This window comes from Rattus norvegicus, chromosome 10 (genome assembly GCF_036323735.1).
Source record: "Rattus norvegicus strain BN/NHsdMcwi chromosome 10, GRCr8, whole genome shotgun sequence".
NCBI lineage: Eukaryota > Metazoa > Chordata > Mammalia > Rodentia > Muridae > Rattus > Rattus norvegicus.
The window spans coordinates 57,098,183-57,123,564 of NC_086028.1; the positions used below are offsets into that span (position 1 = coordinate 57,098,183).

The 25,382-nt window shown below is 45.1% G+C and overlaps 1 long non-coding RNA gene across 5 annotated transcripts; it reads right to left on the bottom strand.

The window, feature by feature from the left end:
• Positions 1 to 2,385: 2,385 nt before the first annotated feature.
• LOC134478829 (uncharacterized) lies at positions 2,386 to 22,334 on the bottom strand. 5 transcript variants are annotated; one of them, XR_005490346.2, is made up of 3 exons: positions 19,576 to 22,144; positions 9,185 to 9,368; positions 2,386 to 4,144 (listed from the first exon to the last, which is right to left on the bottom strand). It is a non-coding gene; the product is annotated as an uncharacterized LOC134478829 (long non-coding RNA). The 5 variants fall into 5 exon arrangements; XR_010055413.1 differs by having other exon boundaries at positions 2,386 to 9,368; positions 19,803 to 19,868; positions 20,096 to 20,762; XR_010055412.1 differs by having other exon boundaries at positions 2,386 to 9,368; positions 19,576 to 19,868; positions 20,096 to 20,762.
• Between the last annotated feature and the right edge of the window lie 3,048 nt (positions 22,335 to 25,382).

Genomic DNA, 25,382 nt, shown 5'->3' on the forward strand with positions numbered 1-25,382 from the left:
AGGATAATAATTCATAGGATGTGAAAACTATCCCCACGCACAGACAAGCACGGAAATCTAAGCTACCTATTGTTTGGATACAATAAAACATTAGTTTAGAAACCTAAAGACCAAGTTCACTTAAGAACATAAACATAAGTCCCCTGGGCTTAACAAGCAAGACAAATTTTAAATTACATTAGTGGATAAATAAGGATTGCTTTAAGTTTGTAAGAATGTTACATATTGATTCGTTTAGAACAATATTAAACACTGAAAAGACTTCTGTATTATTAGTCCCAAATTGATTGGTGTTATTAAGTGATAAGTTGAATCTAACTCCCCTGTGTCCCATCCAAATAAAAACTATGTATTGTGTGATTCTACCCCTTAAGACTCAGAATGTGACCTTATATGAAAGTAGAAATGCTGCAGATACCATATGTTAAGATAAGATCACCCTGGAGCACGGTAAGTTCCCCCTCCAATGTAGCTGGTGTCCTTACCAGAAGTGACCATGGGCAAACACAGGCACAAGGAGAAGACTATGTGAGAACGGACACCCAGGATTGGAGTAACACAGCTTCAGTCAAGGACATCACTGAAAGCCAGGGTCCACCATAAGCTAAACAGAAGTGGGGAAGGGCACCCCTGCTGTTCTGCAGGAAGCACAGGGCTGCCAATGCTGTGGCCTCCAGAATTCTCTTGCCTCCAGAATGGAGAAGCAATAAATCTGTAATATTTCAGGCTCCACTGTTTATGAGACTTTACTCCAACATCCCTCAGAAACAAACTCAATCCATTGAGACGGGGTCCAGCAACCTTTGGCTTGTCCCTAATCCAGCCCGCACATGCTTTCTACAGCCTATAAACTAAGAAGCGTTTTTATCTACTTTACAAATATAAACAGGAAAAGGAAGAGAAAGAGGAAACCGAGACTCACCACGAGAAGCAAGGAAGTAAACCGCACTCCTTCAGCCCCCGCCTCCAGGATCCTGCCTTGAGTTACTTCCCTGATTTCTCTGGATGAGAGAGTACAGGGTGTAGTGTTTTATCACAGTAATGGGAACGTAACTAAAATACACTCTGAGACTCTCGAGGACAAGGCTAACATATTAAAGTAGAAGTGTATGTTGAGAACAGCACTGGCTGCCAGTCTGTGGGGTAAGAGGCATCATTCTTACCTGGGCTCATTCAACATAATAAGAAATGTGTGGCCCCTGAAGACTCTTAAGTTTATAAGAACAGATATAACTGTGAAAGTTTGCAATGTGAGAGAAAAATCACTGGGCCCTTACACCATGTGTAAGAACCAATACTGAGCTGTTTTGAAAAGCTAGGTGTTTAGCAAATGAAATCTTTTTAAAGTATGGGAAAGAATATGTATAAATATGTACCTGATGGCTGAACAGATAAGAACTATCCAAGCAGAGAGAGATGGGTGACATAGTAAAGTGGTAGAGATTTGAGGACAACATTCCAAACTTCTGTAGCTCAAGAGAACCGTGAACCTAGACACGGGATGAGTGAGAGCCAAGGAAAGCATAAGAGAGAAAAGACTGATTCAACCATCATATAGAGCAAAAGATAAATAAGAAAAACACCAAGACTCCAACAGAAAAACAAACAGGCAGTCCAATAACTCACAGATGTTGTAGAATTGGTGTCAGAATGTGTAAGAAACAGCACACATCCCAGGAATTAAAAGTACACTCTGTAAAATGAACTATCATGGTTGGTAAGCAGTTGTCCTGGTTGGTTTGGGGGTTTGCTTGTTTGTTTGTTTTCTGTCGACTTGACACAAGCCAGAGTCACCCGAGAAGAGAGAATTTAGATTGAAAAATAAAGTCTCCATTAGTCTGGCCCCTAGGTAGACCTTTGGGACATTTTATTGCTTAACGATTGCTGTGGGAGGGCTAAGACCGCTCGGAATGGTGCCAGCTATATGGGTGGAGGTCCTGAGAGGTATACAAGAGTAGGTTGAATGACCACTGGTAGCAAGCCAGTAAGCAGCAGTCCTCATGGTCTCTGCTTCAGTTCTCTGCCTCCGGGTTCCTGCCTTGAGTTCCTGCCTCAATTTCCCTTTGTGATGGACTGTAATACCTGCATCATATGCCAAATACCTAGCCTTACCCACTCACATTGGTTTTAATTATGGCATTTTATCACAGAACTATAAAATAAACCAAGATAGGACTCTTTTTTTTCAATTAAAAAAGTTTCTAATTGGCACATGGTCATGCCTATTGGTAGGGATGGTGTGAGGTTCCCATAAACATTCATATTGTTTACATTTTATCGTATCCATCACCTCATTCACTGATTGTTTTGTTGTGGTGTAATATTCAAGATAATTTCCAGCCATTTTGAAATATTCAACACGGTATTAAGCTATTGAATTGCCAAATATATGTGTGTGTGTGTGTGTGTGTGTGTGTGTGTGTGTGTGTGTGTGTGTGTGTGTGTGTGTGTGGTGTGCTTGGCAACTAACTGACAATCTTGGATGTCATCCTTAACAACTCTGTCCACCTCCTCTAAGACAGGCTCTCTCATTAGCCTGGAGTGCACCAATTAGCCTAGACTGGTTGGCCATTGAACCTCAGGGACCTGCCTGTCACTGCCTTTACAGAGCTGTGGTTACAATCATATGTCACCATGCCTGACATTCTTATGTAGTCTGGGGCTAGGTAGACTCGGGTACAGATACTTATAGGACAAGGGCTTTTTCTGAGAAGCCATCTCCCCAGCCCTGAATTAGCAAATCATAACAAGGTCTAAAAGTCTGTGTTGTGCAGAGTCCTCCTGAGGACTTTTAGACACAACAGCAGAAATCTAAAGGACACCAATTTTGCACGCAGTCCTGTTGCCTCCAGGACACATTTTTGTAAGGAAAACAAGGTCAAACATAATGGGCACGGCAAAGAAAGACATCACGGAGCCTGGGGGGTCATTGTCCGTGTGTTTCCTGTAGTCTCTGCTCTAAGCCAAAACAGCTCACACCGTGACCCAGGGCCTCGTACAGGGCTACGACACTGAATGGGAGTGAGCATTAAAAACTTGGCAACAGTAAGAATTTTCTGAACACACAATGGCCAAGTCAAAAGTCACACACACAATGAGTCAAAGTACTTTAGCAGGATTTGTCCTGTTGTGCTCTCGACTTCATCGCAGGCTTGGTTCCAAACACGCAATATGCACTGGGCCATGCTTCACACTGTACAGGCCGACAGGCTACACAACGCCAACACACCTCCCGGAGCGCCCGGCCTCTGATTTGAGTCTGCCATGAGTTATGAATTTCAGTGTTTTCAATGTGCAGCCTTTCTTATTTGTTTTTGGTTTGGTTTGGTTTGGTTTGGTTTGGTTTGGTTTGGTTTGGTTTGGTTTGACCCTTAAAGGCACATAATAGTTTATTCATGAAAAGTAAAAAAGCTTTTAAAATATTTCCCTGTCATCCCTTAGCATGTAAGTATTAATTTAGTATATCTTAGGGTCGTAATATGTTAAACAAACAAACGCACCATTCTGATTAGTTTGTCAGTTTGCTTTTCATCTTTAATAAGAGGGAAAATTGTATATAGGCCAAAGAAGCATGTAAAAATATACTTCTCCATGATTTATTTCTCTAGTAAATGTTTGGATTTATACCATGTGCCTAGGGTCATATAAAAATTGTGCAAGATGGATCAGTAGTTAAAGACACTTTCTACCAGGAATTACAACTTAAATTCAAGCCCCAGGACCCACATAAAGGAAGGAGAGAACTCCTGAGAGTTATCCTCTGTCACACGCGCGCGCACACGCGCACACGCGCACACACACACACACACACACACACACCACCACCACCACCACCATGTGCACACACTAAATAAATAAATAAATAAATAAATAAATAAATAAATGTAATAAGAAAATAATTTCTCTAGCAAAAAGTGTCGTGAGGAGAAGAAGGTTTAGGGAGTGTCCGTTTAAGCCACCAGGTAGCTGCTGAATTTGAAGTTCACCGCTGCCTCCTCAGCGTGCCCTTGGTGTCTCGGCTTCTTGCTTGCCCTGCCGTGGAGGCTGCTGTTGCTGACCTCACGCCACTCTACAGACTTTCCCCTCACTCTTCTGCGCCATCTTCCAGAGGGACGTTCCCCACCGGGAGCTCTTCCTTACCCCTCTCCCAGGAAGCAACAAGCAAACGGAAAAGTTCAATATTCAGTGGTGTAGTTACTCGATTTGTTGTGAATATAATTAATTTTAATAGCATTTTTATTAGGATTGTTACTTTTTATTCATGCCATGGTCACGATGTTACATAAATTTTGAGTGATCTGCCTCAAACGCATTTTGCCATAAGCTGTGATATTTGTATTGCATGGTTTTTTTTCAAAACGTAATATTTCTAACATTTATATGGCATATACACATACACTTCACATTACTGTAGAATACATTCCTTTGATTAACAAAAATAACTAAAAATGAGCCAACAAATCCATTTACACAGGGAGAACCAAATGTAAACAGCAGAAATAATATCCACCGAGGTATTTATCAAAGACTTATTTATAAAGCTGGAATAACTGGAAGGCATCCAAACACATAATGCAAGTGAATACCTAATACCCCACATACTGAATCTACGAGCCTTTAAAAATAATCTTTTCAAAACATATTTTCAAAGATACTTAGAGCAATAAAAATTACATAATAGATCAACAATCGGGGAGGAGTAATCTCTAAACACCTTGTCACCGAATATCATCCAAATTTTATAACACAAAGCACTGGATTACGTTTTTCTTATTTTACCTATAACAAATAGATAGCTAGGCGCAGGGATACGTAAATAATGCATTAAACATTGGTAGACGGGCTTGTGCTTTTCTATGTTTTCGATCATGGATTTTAATCTATATTACATCCATAAAAAAGAAAAACAAGAATTATTTTTAAGAGACAAAAATATTAAATGGGTGCTTTACCATAAAAGAAGGCACAGGTACAGCAGTACACGGTATGACCTCTGTACTCAACGGTACGCAGTATGACCTCAGTACTCAGGAGACTGAGGCAGAAAGGTGGTGTGTCTGAGGCCAGCATGGGCTACATAAACAGACAGAGAAAACAAAGGAGGGAGGGAGGGGGGAATGAAGGAGGGAGGGAGGGAGATGACACAGAGAAGAGAGAAGGGAGAAAGTGAAAAGGAAAGACCAGAGATGCAGGGAGAGAATAGGGGGAGACTCCTGGCCTCTCTAGAAATGTCCCTCCCTGAGTTCCTATACCTTTGAATCAAGCCCCTCGATTCCTTCAGTACCGCCTCTTGGGGCTCAAGCGCAGCTCGATCAATATCTTACCCCAGGATACAGATGATCCAGGCCAGGTCCCTCATCAGAGCCACTGGTGGGACACATTCCTCCAACCTGCACAGCATGTTCTGGTAATTTTAAGAGGAAGCTCAAGGTCCAGGCTGTAACAAGTGGGTTATGCGACCCTCAAGAATGGCACTGACCACTGAGAACCACCCCGGCGTGTGCACATGTCTCGGGGCAGATGGATGGAACATCTGCACCCGTGCCAAGCGCAGAGACAGCGCTGCGATCTGGTGCACGCTGCTCCCACACGCATTGCCACCTCTGTCCTCTGCAGAAAGGGCACTGCTGTCCAGTGTACAGTGTTCCCACACCCATGCCTTGGCATTGCAAAGCTGCCATCCATCCCTGAGGAGGAGGAGGGGAGAGAGAGAGAGAGAGAGAGAGAGAGAGAGAGAGAGACCTCAAGCTGACACAGGTAGAGTTAGTAAATTAACTTAAGTTATAAAGAATGACACGCAGCTTGTTTCCAACCAACCACGGGGTTGGATCTGATGTGATTTGTCCCCCTATGGGGCCTTCCAGGGTATAACAACTAAGGGGTTGTATAAAACATGTTTTAACTCTGCTTAAATACATTGCTTGATCTTGCACAGAAGAAAGATATGCAGAGCCCTAAAACAAAGTAAAATAAGACTTTGGGAAGGAAGATGAGAGGCAGCATTACTTCCTCCCTGAGGGTTCCTCTTAGACCCTCCGACCCTTGAGGTCCTTCTCTAAGACCACCTGAGTTATGGGGTCAAAAGGTCAAACTCAGTCACAGACCGGTGTCCCAAGGTTGGGGGTCTGATGTGAAATCCTCTCCTCTGTAATGCTGAGGAGTAAACAGAAGGTCCAAGTAGATTCAGTGTGACCACAACATAGCTGGCTCCCCACAAACAGCGAAGGGTTCATCTTGACCCTGACATTGGCTGAATGGGGAAAGCTTAGCATAGACACAGTCTGCTTTGTACACTGTTTTGAGAATTGGGCACATTGTGAAGTTCATGAGAAGCTTGGGTTGAAACCTTGGGTAGTGTCCCCAGTCAGTGCAGAAGCAAACAGAAATCTCTCTAGCAAACCAAATGGCAAACAAGGCCCCAGGAATCCTTACCAGGGATGTCCTGAAGGTAATAAGCAGCATATAGCCCCCGAAATACCAAGCACACAAAGAAATAAAGAATAACAGGTATGAATCTTCAGAAAAGACTCACAGGAGCTTTAGATACTGGAATTTTCAGACATGGGGCATGAGGAACATACAAATGCCAATAAAGAGCAGCTACGAGCTTGGCCGATAAAGTACTTGCCTTGCGAGAGCAAGGGTCTGCATTTGATTCCCTGAACACACGCCTTGAAGACGAGGCTCATGGCATACGCTTGTAGTCCTAGCCCTTGGAAGACTGGAGACAACAGGATCCCAGTGGCTTGCTGGTCAGCCAATCCACTTGCTATGCGCCAAGCCAGTGTTAACCCTGTCTCAAAACCCAAAGTGGGCAACGTAAGCATTGGGACAAGCCTGAAGTCCATTCTCAACATCATAAGAGGAGACGATGCTTTTTTTTAAACTGTGAAGCCGTTGCCACCAAGTCCGATGGTTTGAGTTTGATGCCCAGAGCCCACATAATGGAAGGAGAGAACTGACTTCCGTAAATTGTCCTCTGACCTCCATACACACACACACACACACACACACACACACACACACACACACACACACACACACTAAATAAGTAAATGTAAAAACAAAGACTTTTATGGCGGCAAGAGCAAATTCTCTGGGCATATTCCAGGTGCCTTGTGAGGAAGCCTCTGCTTATGTCTGCAGCCAGATCTAGGACCAGTCACTTGGTCCCCACATTCTATTTGCACCACAGGACAGTTCCAGATCTCAGCTGGTTCATCCCAGCCACTCTGGATAGAATCTCACTCTGGGCCAGGGGGAGGGAACTGACCTTCCAGGTCACACCCCCCTCTTCACTGAGGCCAGGCCAGAAGCCCACAAAAGACTCCTTTAGTCTTTAGCATTGCTTAGATTAGACTCCACCAGCTCAGAAGTCCCCAAGGCTCTCATCGCTGCAGAGACGCACTAGCCATCCATCCTAGGAGGGAAGGTATCTTCAGGGGGCCCTTGTGAGAGGAAGACCTGCGGGAATATAGCTCTGGATGCCTGGTCCTCAGCACAGCGCCGTGTCAGGCTCCCACCAACCATCCCGCTGGAAGCAGGAGGGCCTCCCAGCTTTTGTACCAGCTCATTGAGCTCTTAGCAGAGCGTAAAATGAGCTCTCTGGGAAATTAGGAAAACATGCAGCCTGCTGTCTGTCCATAGTAAACAATGCCTGCCTGTTGGCAGGAGCCCCTCCTATCCTGTGGGCAATGGCTCTAAGACCTACTTCTCTGGTCACTGTGAGTTCTCTGGAATGGCTCACAGAAAAAACTGGCCACAGGAGCTGAAGCAGCACCGTTCAGTGGAGGGGCCCAAAGGGGATGGATCACTCTGAGTCTCGGAGGAAAAAACCATGTAGGACTGAGACAGACCAGCTGCCCCTCACGAGGCTTTGGCTACTCGTCCTTCAATGCTCTACCCACTTTTGGCATCATGGGGGCAGACACACAGCTGGGCTCTGCTCCCAACATTATTCCCACACAGCTCAGCTGATTTCCCTAACAGAGTAGCTGAGGTTTGGAGAAAGTCAAACCTGTGATCTGCGCATGCCACAAAGACAGGGCACAACCTGCCCTCACTTTTCTCGGTGTCCCGAATACCCAGCCTCAAAGAGAGCTCCAAGTGGATGCTAGGAACACACTTGTAGGATGCCTGGCGGAGATGCGGGCAGGCCTGGTTGTAGCTCTCTGACTATTCTCTGCTGGGCCTGAAGCCACTCAAGAGAGCTAACTCTATCCCTATTTCTGTCCCTGTCCTCTGAGACTGTGAGAGAGAGCATCTATCCACACACCTAGAGGATGGATGAAGGTCACAGGGAGCTGGACTGGGAGGGATGTGATCACAGGAAGCCCAAAGATGGTCAAGAGAGAAGCAGAGGGTTTCTGACTGGAGAGGCAGAGATGAAGGAGAGGAGGGACAGGGAAAGGAGGCCTGCAGCATCGTTGAGGATTCTGTGGAAATGGGAGTTTCCAGTACACTGGGAGCAAGAGGATCTATGCTTCGGAGGATCATGGTGGTGGCCGCTGTGGACAGATGCTACTGACGGCCATGAGCCTAGGGGCTGCTGCATTCATCTGCAGTGAGAGGATGTGGCCCAAGCCCAGGTGTGAGGCTAGAGTGACAAGGCCACACCTTTCCAAAACCACCAACAAGAAGAAAGGTCCATCAACACTGAGGGATACAGTATCACCTGCTAAGGTCCAGACTGGGACCCTACTCTGAAATTGTGCCCCCACCAATCTTCGACCTTGAGATTCCACACTCCTTACAGGTTAATTAGTGCCAGACGGGCACCCTCTGCACACAGACATTTGCATAACAGCAGTGAATACCTCAGGCTCAGGCTTCCAGTCCCCCAGTGCTGAATGCTCATCCTGGCTCTGCCCCTCATTCACTGTGAAACCAGGTGGAAAACTCCACCTCTTAGAGCCCCATTTGTCTCACTCACAAAGAGACCGTAATGGTTCTGACGTTGAAACTCTGTAAGACGGCCGCAATAGCAACCATATCCACAAAGCTCCGAGCTCGAAGCCGGTGCTCAGGAGGCAGTCTGTATGTTTGAGGCCCTCCATGGACTTCTCGTTCCCCGAGGCTCGCCTCCTCCAGGAAGCATTTCTTGACCACTCAGGGTCAGTCTCTCTCCGTCTTAACTATAATGATCCTCACAACTGCCCCATCTCCTCTACCTCACAACTGGTACCTCTCCACGAACTGTCTTCATCTCTCCCAGTACACGAAATAATTATTCAAGAGCGGAAGAGCCTTCTCTTGCTTCTGCCACAGTGCAAGGCTGGCCACATCACAGATGCTCCAGGAGGCCTCATCAGCTGGCTTGCTAGGATCTTGTCCTCTATGACAACGGCACCTGGAAGCCAGGGAAGGCTCTGGGAGAGGGAGACAGAAGGATCGTTTGCACAAACACTGAACCACAGCCAGTGATCTTCCCAGTCTGTTTCTGTTCTCCTCCCCAACAGAGCCCAGCAGCAGTGTGAGAAATGTGCCAGAGACCTGGCATTATTAATCATCTTAAAAGCAAACATTCATCTTAGTGCAGGGGTTTTACTTTTCTCCTCTAATAATGGATTAGAGCGCCCAGATATTAATGGGCCAGATAATTTACGTTTCGCTTAAACAGAAAGAAATAAACCATCAGACTCTCATGGCGACACTGCTTTTCGACAGATTGAGAGATAGGCCCGATAAACCGCTCTCAAATGCGCACATTGCATGCTCATCCGCCGATACACAAGAGTACGTAAACATTTTGTAACGAGCGCTGTGATTTCTGTACACAAATAATTACCGTTCCCCCCGAAGGGCTTTCCTCTCCTCCTTGCCTTCCCAATTGCTCAGGGCAATTAAACCACAAATCCCCATGGGCTTCTATTATAAACTCTGACCTCAGTCACCAGTAAATCAGTCCTTGGAGAAAACAAGGTCCATCAAGAAACAGCAAGAGGGGTTATAGACAGTGTTCTCCCTTCTGCTACTCTCCTACCAGGCATCCTAAGGAGGTCTCTTCATCTCCATCCTCCCTGTTTGATCAGAGTACACAATTGGCTGTCGTGAATTGTCTAAAGTTCCAGAGAGCAAGTGAGAAATTGCGGAAGCCATGCAGGGTGACGGAAAATGTGACCTTGACCAATTCCTAACTTCCTGGAATGTCGGTTCCCCATTTGTTGGAGGAAAGGTTTGGTTCTGACAAATCTAGCTTCTGCGGGTTTGCAGTAACTCCTGGGTGCTACAAGACCAGAGCATCAAGAATCAGAGCTAAGCAATGGAAAACGCACACGTGCACGCGCACGCACCCAGCTCACCTTAGGGAATCACTCCCTGTGCTCAGAATCTAAATGAGCAACTCACTGGGCAAACTCCGTCCCCAGGGAAACTGCCCACCCCTGAGAATCCCCAAGCGAGCTAACCTCTAAGCAAGCTCAGTGCCCAGGAGCACGGAACATACCTAATCCCTAAGGGAGTTACATAGTGAACTTATTAACTCTCCAGATGAGCTACTCACTGAGATTAATACCCAGCTGAACTACCCTCCAAGCATGTGAAACTTGGAGGTGAGTGGCCCAATGAGCATGCTCAGACCCACGCGTGTTGCCCACTGAATATGCTCAAATCTAAGTGCACTGCTCACAGGACATAACTCAGTGTGAGTCCATCAAGTCCTTCATCCGAAGCACCAAGCGACCATGTCTTCCGGCCCATTCAATGCAAAGCATGGGGCAATGAAAGTGTCCTCTTTGATGAAAGTTTAGCCTGTCTTCTTGTATTTCCCCAAATCAGAGAAGCACACAGTAAGCCAACCAAAACAAGGTGAATTGGGTTGGGGATTTAGCTCAGTGGTAGAGCGCTTGCCTAGCAAGCGCAAGGCCCTGGGTTTGGTCCTCAGCTCCGGAAAAAAAAAAACAAAAAAACAAAAAAAAAACCAAGGTGAATTAAACAAATCCAGGCATCTTAGGCCAGCCTGCTTCTGTTAAGGTAGAAATGATCGTAGTGAGATTGGGGCTCGGTTGCATGATACGCCAAGTCTAGATCCTTACAGACAAACCTTTCCAGTCAACATCTCCAAACAGAGCTGCTGCTCCTCACAAGCCCACGGTCATCCGAGCTATGAGCACACAGAATGTTTTAATGCCGTCCTCTAAGACGACCTCATTGGCACTCACATATCAGTCCACCTCGAAAGAGAAGTCACATCCTATTCAGGTACACAGACAATCCCCACCAAGCGGCCCACGTGCTTCACAAAAGAGCACATCTCAAAGTTTTCAATGATTTAAAAAAATCATTCAAGTTACAGTCTCTGGTCGCCTGGAATTAAATTTAAAAGGAATACACTGGGGTTCGGTAAATTAAACAAACGCTTTTAAGTAAACCACAGCTTGATGAAATTACAAGGGAAACTGGAAAATACCTCAAACTAAGTGATAACAAAAGCAACATAGTTCCATTTGCAAGGCACAGTTAGAGCGCTGCGGAGGAGGAGGGCAGAGCTTTAAATGCCTACACTCATAAAGAAGAGAGGACACTACACCCGTTGTCTAAACCTCCACACACAGATTTTAAAAATAAATAAAAAAAAATGAAAAGGCAAACACATCTCCATGAAGGGAGAAATGGGACCGGACAGAAGGAGGAGCTGTGATGAGAAAACTGGTAAGTTGTTTCTTTGAAAAGATTAAAAATTAATGGATACCCCGAGACTGTGGCCCTGTTTATAAGGAGAGGAAACACATACTACTAACATTCGGGAGGGTGTTCACTCCGGACTCCATACGCATTTTTTTAAAATGAAAATATTCTGACCAACTTCAAGTCCCGAAGCCATCAACTAAGCAAAATGCACAAGTTCCTTGGGTGGAAAAAAAGCCTCATCCAAATGAACAAAACATAACATTTTGTTCTAAATTAACCTGTATTTGTTTGCTTTTAGTTTTTAACAAATGTTTCTCTACAAAGAGAACTTGAAAACCCATGGCACTTACGAAATTTCGTCAAATAGTTTATACAGAAATAACGCCAAAATGAAACAAACTCCTGGAAAGTCAAGTTAAGGAATCAATTTCTCAACTCATTTAATGAGATAAGAACAACTCAATACCAAGGCTGATAAAAACTAGAGAGGTTTTTTTTTAATCCTATGAAAATACTATCAAAATAAGTATATTAGAAAATAAATTCAACAAGTCTTCACCAAGAGTCCAAGGAGAAAACGAGAGCACAGAGTTGATCTGTGACCTGAAACCATGTTGAGACTCGTGGTCCACGTAGCCGCTGGGGGCCTTGAGTGGGGTCAGTGGCCTTGATACGACCAAGGACCACGTTGCTGTTCGTGGCCCACGTTACCACCAAAGCCCATGCTGATGCCCAGGGTCTCAGATGCTACCTGAAGCCATGTTAATTTCTGTGGCTATGAGAGAGCTTAGCCCCGCCCCTCGAAGCAGAGCAGGCCCCGCCCCACCCCTATCCAGCCACCAAATGGCTGTCCTCAGCTGATGGCTTCTGGCACGGATATAGGCAGAGAAAAACTCATCCTCTCTGGGAGCGCTAGCCACTAGGAATTTGGCCCTGCTCCAGCAATATATGGACCACATAAAACGGATTTGGTTTTTGGTTTTGATTTTTTTTTGTTTTTCTTTATTTTTGTTTTTGTTTTTGTTTTTTTCTCAGAGTGGGGATCACGGGGGAAGGGGCGGATATGAGAAGACTAGGAGGTAAAAGATCCAAGTGCATGATTCGAGATTACCAATTAGTCGATTAAAAAAATAATTTAAAAAAACTATGACAACTCACCAGTAACATATCTGTCTGAACACTTAACATTTCACGGAATCTCCAAAAACGTACCAGAATTAAATTCATCAATCTCGCAGGGTAAAATGTCATTATCCAAAAATCAATTCTTGTCTTACCTATCAGCAAAAACGTATTGAATAAAAAAACTTCTAAAATTATCATGGGGAATAGAATTTTTTATTACTTAGAAGTGAATCAAATTAAAAGTGGCAAATTTGCTGTGCTGAGAACTAAACTTCATTGCTGAAAAGATTTGTAAAAGACCTAAGTAAGTGCAAAGACATTCCACATCCATGCACATAGCTTAATACTATGAAGATTCTGGTTTCTACTCAATTAGCTGGTCACTCACAACCCAAATCCCAGGAGGGGATTTGGGAAAGTGAAAATCCTGAAAGAAGTGAACTACTGGCCTCCTGTTGTTCCTTAACTACCCCAATCAAGTCAAGTATGGTCTGAGAATAAGAATCACAGCAGTCAGAATACATGCTCCAAAACCGGGCTCTCATTTCAGGTCCTTAATCCTTAGACAAGCAACTCAACAAGGGAAAAGAGGCCTTCTTTACTCTGGTCCTAGAGCGATATATATAGGAAAATATCTTAACTCCTACCTCACCCCATATATGGAGATGAATTGGAGATAGAGCACATCTATCTATCCTTTTGGCTAAGAGCAAGTGCGGGTGGGTCATAAACCAAACATATGGCAGAAACAGGCCCTGGAGAAAATGAAAGGATGTCTCTGAGACTTGGTAAAGAAAATCATAAATAAATTAATCCAATAACAGAATTAACAAGCATTCTACAAACTGAGAAATAAACATAACACAAACACCTAACAAGAGAATTATCTCTAGACTATATCAAAGACTAATAAATAACAACAGAAAGAAACAGTCCAGTGTTCAACCTGGGTAAAAGGAACTACAGGCAACTATTGGCTACTGAGAGAGGGAGAAGTAAGTAGTCCTCCCCCACGGAGAGAAGAAGTAAGTAGTCCTCCCCACAGAGAAAGGGAGAAGTAGTCCTCCCCATGGAGAGAGGGAGAAGTAAGTAGTCCTCCCCACGGAGAGAGGGAGAAGTAAGTAGTCCTCCCCACGGAGAGAGGGAGAAGTAAGTAGTCCTCCCCACGGAGAGAGGGAGAAGTAAGTAGTCCTCCCCACGGAGAGAGGGAGAAGTAAGTAGTCCTCCCCACGGAGAGAGGGAGAAGTAGTCCTCCCCACGGAGAGAGTGAGAAGTAAGTATTCCTCCCCACGGAGAGAGGGAGAAGTAAGTAGTCCTCCCCACGGAGAGAGGGAGAAGTAAGTAGTCCTCTCCACGGAGAGAGGGAGAAGTAAGTAGTCCTCTCCACGGAGAGAGTGAGAAGTAAGTATTCCTCCCCACGGAGAGAGGGAGAAGTAAGTAGTCCTCCCCACAGAGAGAGGGAGAAGTAAGTAGTCCTCCCCACAGAGAGAGGGAGAAGTAGTCCTCCCCATGGAGAGAGGGAGTAGTCCTCCCCACGGAGAGAGGGAGAAGTAGTCCTCCCCACGGAGAGAGGGAGAAGGAGAGAGGGAGAAGTAGTCCTCCCCATGGAGAGAGGGAGAAGTAAGTAGTCCTCCCCATGGAGAGAGGGAGAAGTAAGTAGTCCTCCCCATGGAGAGAGGGAGTAGTCCTCCCCATGGAGAGAGGGAGAAGTAAGTAGTCCTCCCCATGGATGGGTCCCCTAGTTAGATATTCAGTACCAAGTGGTCGGTTCTAAAAACATATACACAGTTAAACGGACTCACCTGGCTGTATTTACATATTTATTCATATATAATACATATATGATCATTAAAGACAAAGAGAACATGTATTTGAAAGGAGTGGGGAGACATGTGAAGGGTTAGAGGGAGGATGGAGAAGGAGCATTGCAATGTAAACACAATGTACATTTTGAAATTTTTAAATATATTTAATTTTTTTAAATGTTTTAGAAAGTAGGAAAGAGGCTTAATATGACATTTCATGGCACTAGGGAGATGACCTTGTAGGCAAAATGCTTACGGTAAATGCATGACTGTCTGAGTTCAGACCTCTAGCACCTATGTGAAAAGCTGGGTGCCTGCTTACAATCCCAGCTCTGCAGGGGTTCGCTGGTCAGTCCATTCAGTAGAACAGCAAGCTCCAGGTTTTGTGAGAGACATTGTTTCAAAATAAGGGAAGTGAATGAGGAAGACATCTGAATATCAACCTTTGGCCTTCACATGCACCTACACAAGTGAGCAGACATGTATATACACATACATGCTTATACACACACATATATACATATGTACATACAGATGTGTACACATGCATATATATGTATACACACATATATGTACACATGCAAATGCATATGTAGACACACACACACATTTAGGTACTCCACAAAAAGATACCATGAGTAGTTTCCAAAGACAAAAAATTCTTAATATCAATATTCATACCCACAACAATACATCTTTTATGAGGCATTAAAGATCCAGGGCCTCGTGCTTACTAAGCAAGTACCCTACCACTGAGCTACACTATCCCAGTCCGTGGGTTTTTGAGACAGCATCTCACAGCATAGCACAGACAGGGCTTAAACCTGCGATGCCTCTGCCTCCGTCCCCCCAAACACTGAGATCACAGATACGTGTCGTCATACCAACCTTCAAACATGCTTTCAAATGACAGAAAAGGAGAGCAAGGAGTCTTCTGGAGGAAATGGTCTAAAGCTAGACAGCTACACAACTAAATAAATCTACTGCCATTGAACTCTGCCTGTGAATAGGTGAGCTTAGATCTACATGATTTCTCAGTACACTCACACAATGCTCTTGGAAGCATGAATCATGAGACAGACTTTAAAGGTGAAACTGAATCGTAAAGAGAAGCTGAAGAATGATAAGTATAAAATTCAGGACAGAAATATGCACACGAGAGGATGAAGTCACACGCTGAAGGAGAATGCTGAAGGCCATTGGCAATCTCCTTCCCCTCTGTGCTGGTTGGTGAACATAGCAGCCTGGAGGAGAAATGTCCCTCCCTCCCTCAGACTTTGTTCCCAGTGGGTGGCACTGTTGAGGAGGAACTTTTGGAAGTGGCACTTTGCTGGGGGAAGTACATCACTGGGCACAGGCTTGTGGACTTAAAGGCTCTCCTCACTTCTTATTTGTGTTCTCTCCCCTTCCCCCCTCCCCCTCCCCCTCCCCCTTCCCCCTCTCCCTCTCTTTCCCTCTTTCTCCCTCTCTCTCCCCCTCTCTCCCCCTCCTTCTCCCCCTCATTCTCCCCCTCCTCTCTCCCCTCCTCTCCCCCTCCCCCTCCCCCTCCTTCTCCCTCCTCTCCCTCTCTCTCCCTCTCTCTCCCCCTCCTTCTCCCCCTCCCTCTCCCCTCCTCTCCCTCTCCCCCTCCCACTCCTCCTCCCCCTCCCTCTCTCTCTGCCTGCACACCCTGCCTTTCCTGATATTATAGACTCTAGCTCTCCAGAACCATGAACAAAACCAATCTTTTTCTTCCTTTAAGTTGCTTTTGGTCATGGCCTTTTATCACAGCAACAGAAAAGTAACTACAATGGGTTTTATTATCTGCTTCTACTCAACAAGTAAAACAAATGAAAAGTGGCAGGAATAAAATTATAGAAGAGATGAGGGACTGACGCATTATGGATCTGTACTACAGTAACAAAGCACCCAGTGGGGAGCCAGTGTGGGGAAAATTCAGCCTTGTTTAGGAAACACGATACTACCGTGGTAAGGCAGAACTAGAAGACAATCCCCTAGAGACGAAGCCAATGGAGAGACAGAAACTGACAGGCAGGATTGGGTGATGAAGGAATGAACAGCACAAATGAAGACAATCAGAGGAGGCTGACGGCATCTCTGCTTTGAATGGAAAGGGAACAGGGACAGCACCAAGTCCTCCCAACCCCACCTAAGTGCAATTTAGAAGCCAGTCCGAATGCACAAATAATATACACGAACACTCCTCAGAGTTAATTGTCCTCTCTGGCTGGTTCAAAAGAGGAAGCTTAGAGACGTGGAGGAGTGCTGAAGGGCAGTGATCCTCCAATTCATGCCAGAACCTCACTGGAGACTACTGGGTAAAGCACAGAATCTGCACACTGGAGAAACAGTTATGATCTAGAGCAGACCAGACTGCCATACCACGCAGTCCTGCAAGGCTGGGAGTGGCTCCTTTCACCTTTAATCCCAGCAGTTCTGAGGTAGAGGCAGTTTGACCAGCCTGGTCCACAGAGGTAGTTCCAGGACAGCCAGAGCTACGCAGAGAAATCCTGTCTTGAAAAACAAACAAACAAAACGCACAAATAGACATGCAAAAGTTAATGGTTCAAACGTAATTGGCATTCATCCCTACCTCGAGCTTTCCAGCCTGAAGACATAGTCCTGGCTAGTGACTCTCCCTCATGACTAGGTCCCAGGGTTCCAGATACTTTTTGTCTTACGCCTTTTCTATGCCCCAGGGTTTTATGAAAGTTGGAGAAGATGGAACAAGGAGGCAGAAGAGAATATATATTTTTGTATACGTTTGACTTAATGACCCAGAAGAAAAGATATGTAAGGTAGAACACCACAAAGACAAATGATCAATAATGTCAATAGGCCCATGAACTGGACTGTATAGAAATTAACACGTCTCCATTTCAATGGATTCTATCAACAGAATGAGAGGACAAGCAACAAAGAAAACTGTTTGGTCAGATATATACCTGGCAAATGTCTTTCATCCAATGTGCATTCAAACTCAATAGTAGTTAGCCATTGACAGTAAATGAAATGAGCGAAATGTTTTTAAGGGATTTACAAGAACTGATACTCAAATGGCCAAGAAACACATTGAAAATGTTTAATAGAATTAGTGATCAAGAAAAATGCAGGTTAAACCACAATGAATACCAGGATACACCCACACACACCAGTAGGCTGGAGTTATCAAGTGTTGGTGACAGTGGGATACTGTAACTCTCCTATGTTACTGACTGGACAGGAACAGTCACTGGAAACAGCTTAGCAGTTAAATTTGCACTTGTGTGACTCAGAGGTTTCATTACAGGGGACAGAAAGTATAGATTCGCTTGGAGATTAGACACAGGTATGCTAACTTCAACCACTGTAGCCAAAAGGGCAAGCAAGCCAAATGTCTATCACAGAGTATAGCACGTTCATACAATGGAAGGCTGCCCAACAGGAAAGGGGTGGGATTACCAATCCAAAGAACATAGATGAATTTTCAAATCATGTGAAGAAAAACACCCAGCCCAACACTGTATGTCAAATGAGGCCATTTATATCCTAGAATTCACTGGCTTCCACCAACCCCCAATTGGGGCATGAGAAATTTATCATATGAGCAGGAAAATGTACTTTAGGAGGCACATTTGGTGGTCTACATGACCTAGCAGTGAAAAGCTATGTACCAACCTATGTGCCGGAAAGGAGCACCTCACTGCATACCAATTATGTCTCAATAACACAGTGGGGGGGGGGGTAAACGGACATAAGCCTTAGCCCAGAAAGCACATCATCTATAACTTCTGCCTTCTTATGATTAGAACATGCCACCATGAAAGCCACCCAACTAGAGAAAGCCTAAGAAACAGTATCCAGCCGAATGGCCATCCAGGAAGAGGAGGGGAAATTGTTTTGGTGAATTTGATTTGTCTTTATTGTCAAGTTTACTTGATTTTGGAGTCACTTAGGAGATGCCTTTCCAGAGAAGTTTACCTGAGGAGGAAAGATGTGCCCTTAATACAGGTAGTGCCATCCTATGAGCGGAAGTCCTGGAGGGGGGGGGGAGAGAAGGGGGAAGAAGAGAAAAGAGAAGAGAAGAGAAGAGAAGAGAAGAGAAGAGAAGAGAAGAGAAGAGAAGAGAAGAGAAGAGAAGATGAATCATCTCCCTGCTTCCTGACAAGACATGGTGTGACTGCCTCATACTCCTTCCTCCCTGATAAAAGTATCCCTCAATCTGTAAGCCAAACTAAGTTCTTTTTTTTTCCTTTAAGACATTTTTATCAACTAAGAAAAGTGGCTGCTACTGTGAACAGCACTATGGCCACAGTCAACTTTCTACCCCCCAAAGGGTTACTGGAGAGCCCTTCCAAGAGAGTTAAACTGCTCCAACCCATGTTGTTTTAACAGAATACCTGATGCTTGGTAATTCTAAACAAGAACGTTTTATGTAACAGTTTGGGAAGCTGAAAGACAAAAATTGAGTAGCCCCATCAGTTCAGCATCTGGTGAGGGCCGGGTGGATGGATGTGTTACAATGTGGCAGAGGAGCTAAAAGAGAAAGGGCTTATGCTGCAGAAAAACCCAAGCCCAGGGAGTGGCCTCTTTATAACAATCCACTCTCTGGAACTGGAGTTACAGTTGCTTGTGAGCTGCCATGTGGTTGCTGAAAACCAAACCCAAGCAAGAGCAGCCAGGGCACCAACGGCAGAGCCACCTCTCCAGTCCCTTGAACACTAATGTCTTAGTCAGGGTTTCTATTCCTGCACAAAACATCATGACCAAGAAGCAAGTTGGGGAGGAAAGGGTTTATTCAGCTTACACTTCCACATTGCTGTTCATCACCAAAGGAAGTCAGGACAGGAACTCACACAGGGCAGGAACTTGAAGGTAGGAGCTGATATGAAGGCCATGGAGGGGAGCTGCTTACTAGATTTCTTTCCCTGGCTTGCTCAACTTGCTTTCTTGTAGAACCTAGGACTACCAGCCCAGGGATGACACCACCCACCATAAGCCTTCCCACTCTTGATCACTAATTGAAAAAATGCCTTACCCCTATCTCATGGAGGCATTTCCTCAAGGGAGGCTCCTTTCTCTGTGGGAACTCCAGCTACTGTTAAGTTGACACACAAAACCAGCCAGTACAACTAACTTTCCCTCAAGCCCAACAGTGATCCCTCCCAATGGTGATGACCTAATCACATTAGCTACAACACCCATTTCATCACATTGGATAACAAGCCCCAAACACCTAACTCCTGGGATACAAGCCACACCTACCTGGGTGGGGTCAGTGGGGAAGAGCCTTCCAGAAGTGAAGACATTTCAAAGCCCAGTCCTAAAAAACTAAAGCAAGGGGGAAACGGGATCTGAGAATGGGGAGACACAATCTGAGAACTGGTGAATTGCTCTGCATGTCTGGTGAAGAGAAGTTGGTAACAGAGGTGGAGATCCCTGAAGCCCTACCATGAGAAGTTAAGAAGTGGGGGGACTGTATCTCACACACCCTAAGAACTCTGGAAGAGCTAATACTGAGTTCAGGCTTTTACAGTGCAACATGTCTGTTTTCCTACCCTGTGTAGGCTCCCTCCCATGCATTTGGAAGTAAGACAGATTGGTGTGCCCTAAAGGCTGGGCTAGAGGCAGCCTCTGAACAGGGTGCGCTGAGGAGAGTCGCAAGTGGTGACTAACGCTGCACTCTAGGAAAGCAGGAAGATGGGAGAGTCAATGGCAGAGGCAGGAAGTCATGTGTGGCTGGAGCCCACTCAAAAACCCTACTCCTGTCTGAGTCACAGCAAGACAAAGGCTGCTGTTGCCTAGCAACGGAAGCCCCAGCTTCTGACTTGGATTCCAGCTGGCTAACCCTTCCCCTTCCCAAGGAGGGAAGTCTGATCTCCAGCTCCCTTACTCAAACCCCTGAATTCATCTACACCAAGCTACCTGACATTCAGCCTGTCCCAAAAAGCAACAGCTTGGGGTGCAGGGTGCAGAGTGCTGCATTCTGCCTCCCTGTCTCACTAAAATACCCAAAGCTCCGGGCCTCACCCAAGGGTGCACAGCTAACAAGCAGCAGACCCGAAGTGGGAGCTCCATTCGGCTTCTTCCTTTCCCGTGTGAGACTTCTTTATCAGGTACAAGCCAGAAGTGCCTATGGCAAACACATTGACGGCCTAGGAAAGATTGGTTCCAAAAGATGAAAAGAAAACTGAAAAATCAAACTGAATAAAATGTCTCTAAAGCTTATAATGTTGGCCATTTTACACGATTCGTGAAGTATAATCGAATCGGTCTCTTTTGACCAAGTCGTTTCTAAAGCAAATTTATTTAAAATCATTTGATTTGTTATAGCAAGAAGAAAAAAAAACCACACCTAAAGTGAGATAAATGTTATATATGATGAGAGAAGCTTCCAAAAGTAAGATGGCGACGACTCGGTGGAGGCTCTACGAGGCACTAACCAAACCGTCCTCTGGTTGACAGGGCTTTGAGTTAGAGCTACAGCCTGAGCTAAAGCGGTCCAGGAGAGAGAGACGAATCCTGGTGAACTCTCCTCTCCTGAATACAAAAGCTTGGTGTATACCCAGCTGAGCTGCGGTTTCTGAGACAGCGGCTTCCCCGACTGAGCATGCTCACTGCAGCTCCCCACATCCTGCAGAATCCGCTGATCCTATTAGTGATAAGGGGCCAGGGAAAAGCCCAATCTCATGTTGCGAACAGATTATGTTGATGGAAACAAGATAGAGGCTAGGTGCTCGGCTGTAGCAGAATGCCTGGTAGAGGCCTCCCTACAGTAAAAGGTAGCACACCCATGCTGCCTGGGGAAACGGTGCTGTAATCTCAATTTTAGTGAGATGATCTCCACGTGCCTGAGGAGTCAACTCCCCACCCCCACCCACCTTCAGAAGGCCTCTGGGAAGAAGTTTAGGGAAGTAGATGTGGGGTAGAGGACACAGGCTCAGGACCTGGAGACCTGAGCTCTACTCCTGGTTATGATCAAACTAGCTGATGCCAGCACTGAGTTCACTCCTCTGAACCTCAGTTCTCTCTGTGTATAAGATGTAAGGAGGGAAAGAGATGGCCAATTCAACACTTACCTCCAGCTCTAAAAGACCATGAAGGTTATCATCTCTGCATCCATGTAGTCCCCATGCTCTTAGGGGCTGAGTAATCCCAGAATCCCATCCACACTCCAGAGAGGCCCTGCAGTAAAAGCTTCCTGGTCCCGATCTCTGACTGACCTCCCAGGACTACTGGGGCTGCTGGTCCTATCCTGGATTCGATCACTTCAATTGAATGAATGGATGCCTGGATAGCAGTGGTGTTGGAGACTCCAAGTGTTTTTCCTGTTAACACAAGGATCTACCTCGATGTAACTGCTGGTCCACCCCTGCCTCTGTGCTGCTCTGGTGACACATTCTCCTCAGCCAGGCTCAGTAACCCTCAATACAAGAGTATACATTTCTCTTGATACAGTCTTTCCTCTTTCAAAGAAATATTCAAAGAGAAAGACAGATTCATTTCTTTGTTCCATCTCGCCATTGCTGGTGTCCTTTACTCATTCTCTTCTATCTGAGCTCCTGTCTGCTGCTGTCCCCACTTATCTTGAAGAAAACCCCCCATCCCCGGCGTTTTGTGCTGTACGTGTCTGCTCAGCTTTTGTTCATCTGAAAATGGCTTGATAACGCCTTCATTTTGACATGAAGTGGATGCTTTTCACTGGCTGCAGGATTTTACATTGGCCATTCAGGCTGCTTCTTTTGTCTCCCAGCCATATCTCTGGTGTCTCGAGATCTCTGCCATTTGGATGGGAAATCCATTATCACTGGTATCAGTGCTGCCGGTACATGAAGCTTTCTTGTTTCTGCTTTCAATGCCTCCCTGTCTTTGTGGGGTTTTTTTGTTGTTGTTGTTGTTTGTTTGTTTGTTTGTTTGTTTGTTTGTTTTGGTAATTTGATACTGATATGCCCAGGTGGCCTCCTCTTAGCATTTCTCTAACTGTGGAGTTTCCTGAGATCCCTGGAGCTGTAGTTCACAAAATCGGGGGAAATTTGGGACGCTGTTCACTCTATACACTTCTTTGCCCAATTCTCTAGTTAATTACACTCATAACTGAAGACTGATGTTGCACATGACACTAAGGCCATGTTTGACTTTAGCTCAACCATATTTTTTTCTTCTTTACAAATGGATAATTCCTGTGTTCTATCTTCAATTTAACACATCTGTTCAATTTCACTGCCATCTCCAATTTGCTCTTAAGCCCAGTAATAAACTCCCCCCCCCACTTCCTATTTCCCTGTGAAATTCTGGAATTTCTATTTAGTTTTTATGTCTTCCCTTTTCTTCCTGTGTCTTTATCATGGCAACTGTGTTCATGCGTTTTGGTTTGGTTGTTTGTGGGTTTGGTTATTTTTAAATTTGTTTGTTTTCACTTCTTATACGTGTCAGTGTCTTGCCTGCCTGGATATATGTTCCCCAATGTGCATGTCTGAAGCCAGACGAGGCCAGAAGAGGGTGTTAGATCCCCTAGAACAAACGACTTTTATCCACAGGTGGGTGCTAGGAGCTGAACACAAGGCCTCTGGGAGAGCGACAAGTGCTTTTGTTTGCAGAGCCAACCCTTCGGACCCAAGTACATGTGTATTTTAATAGCTTCTTTTAAAAGATTTTTTGTCAACTAATTCTAGTTTGAGTCGTTTTTAATGTCTATTTGCATTGGCTTCCTTCTCCCTGTGACATCAGTCACCATCCCCTGCTTTTTTGTGTCCGGTAATTCTTAAGGGTATGCCATCTGTGTAGAGGCTCTAGGCTCTTTGTTTTCTCCAAGATGAGAGCTGGTTTTTGTTCCAACAGGAGGTCAGGTTATTATATAACCACCTGAAATCCTGAAGAGACAGTTTTAGCCATTGCTGGAGTTGATTTGCTTTAGTTCTACCCTCAGTTATCCAAGGCCCTAGATATAGGCTCTCCTACTACAATGAGAATTCTCTGAAAGTCGGAAGGAAAACCCAAGATTCTATGAAGTCTCGTGACTTGACAGGATCCACACTCCACTTTTGTCCCCCCACACCCCCCCCAAAAAAATCTGTGTTCAACTGCTTCAGCCTGGTGACTGTTTTTTCTAAGCTCTTGACCTCGTCCCTGTATATTTCAGAGATTAGCCAGAGACTTGAGGAGAGTGCTTATTTTTATCCAGTGGCACCTCTATAAGCACCTTAGCCTTCAACTGCCAGCTGCTATCCACTCTCAAAGCCTTGAACTCTATGCTAGTAAGACAGAGACCCTTAGCCTAAGTCCTTGTCCCAGTCTGCATTTCCAGAACAGGCATCTCGCCTAGTGTGTTCCTTCCTTTCAGGGCTAGAAGGGCTTTCATTGTCTGCCCACTGCAGGGCACTCCGTAGCTTCCACAAGTAGTTTTGTCCAGGTCTCATAATTATCATCTGCAAAAGAGATATGCTGACATAAATCACTATCAAAACTGGAAGTCGGTCCAGAGAGAGGGTTCAGCATCACGAGCACGTATGCTCTTGCACAGAACCCAAGTTGAATTGCCAACACCTTCCCAGGTGTCTCACAGCCACCCTGAATTCCAGCTCCATGGGCAGCAGATACCATTGGCCTCCATGGGCACCTGTTCTCATATGCATAGACCTACCCGTATACCCACAACTTAAAATAAAAATATTTTAAACTGAAAATAAATTTAAACAATTTTATTATAACCTATTTATTTAAAAGAAGCAAATAAAATAAGGACTGTACCCAGCCTAGGAAAAAACCAGAACCTTATGGGACTGGCTTATATTTATGTTAGCATTTAGTATTTCTTTACTATAAATTTGTCAACGCCTGTTACAATTTGAAACTGGAATGTCCCCTGGTTGGCTCATGTTGAACGTTCAGTCCCCAACTCAGGGGACAATACCAAAGACTGTGTGTAGCCTTCAGAAGATAGTAATAGGCCACTGGTGGGCAGACCTTTGTAGATTAGGTCTGAGCCTGGTTCTGGTTCTAACTCTGCTTCACGACTGTCACAGCTGAACCAAGCCACTGCCCCACGTGCCCACTGCCTCAGATGGAATGAGTGTCTCCACCCTGCCCTTTCCACCTCAATGGACTAAAATTCTGCGAAACTGTGGCCTGAGCAACCCTTTCTTACCTTAAGTCCCTTCTGTTGGGTATTTTTTGTTGGAGTGGCAGGAAAGTAACTAATACATAACCCAAGGGAGGAAGCTTTACTCTGCCCTCCTTCACCAGCTCGAGGCTGCCAGATGCCAAGATCTAGGGTTGACTGGAGAGCTGGTGGTGTGGGTGACTTGACTGAAGGTGGCTTGTCTCACCCTGGTCCCCAGGCCTGAGATCTTCTGCTTTGATCTTGTGTCCTAGTTACTGTGATAGCATCTGCCTTATCCCAAAGCCAAGTCCCTTTCATGGCTATAATCTAATGGTAAAGTTCGGTATTCTTCCCTTGGACACAAACCCCAGCCTTAAAAAACTCTATCTGCCAGTCTCTGCCACACAGTGCTCCTTCAGCATACATACAGCAGGAGCTCAGTGTATACTCATTTGACTTCAGCATACAGCAGGAGCTCAGTGTATACTCACTTGACTTCACCAATGGCTCTCAATCTTTTTTCTAACAACCGATTAGTTTCATAAAGCTCCTATATTAGTTTCTAGTGTATAACAAACCACTAGAAAACTTGGGAATCTAAAAATATTTTATTATTTTTCATATTTTCCTTTAGCTGACTTGAACATGTCTACTAGTTTCTCCCCATGCACCTAAAAATCTAAAAGGTTAGCTGGGGCAGGAAGCAAGAGTGGCTTTTCTCATGCCAGGCTGAAGGTAGGTGCCCT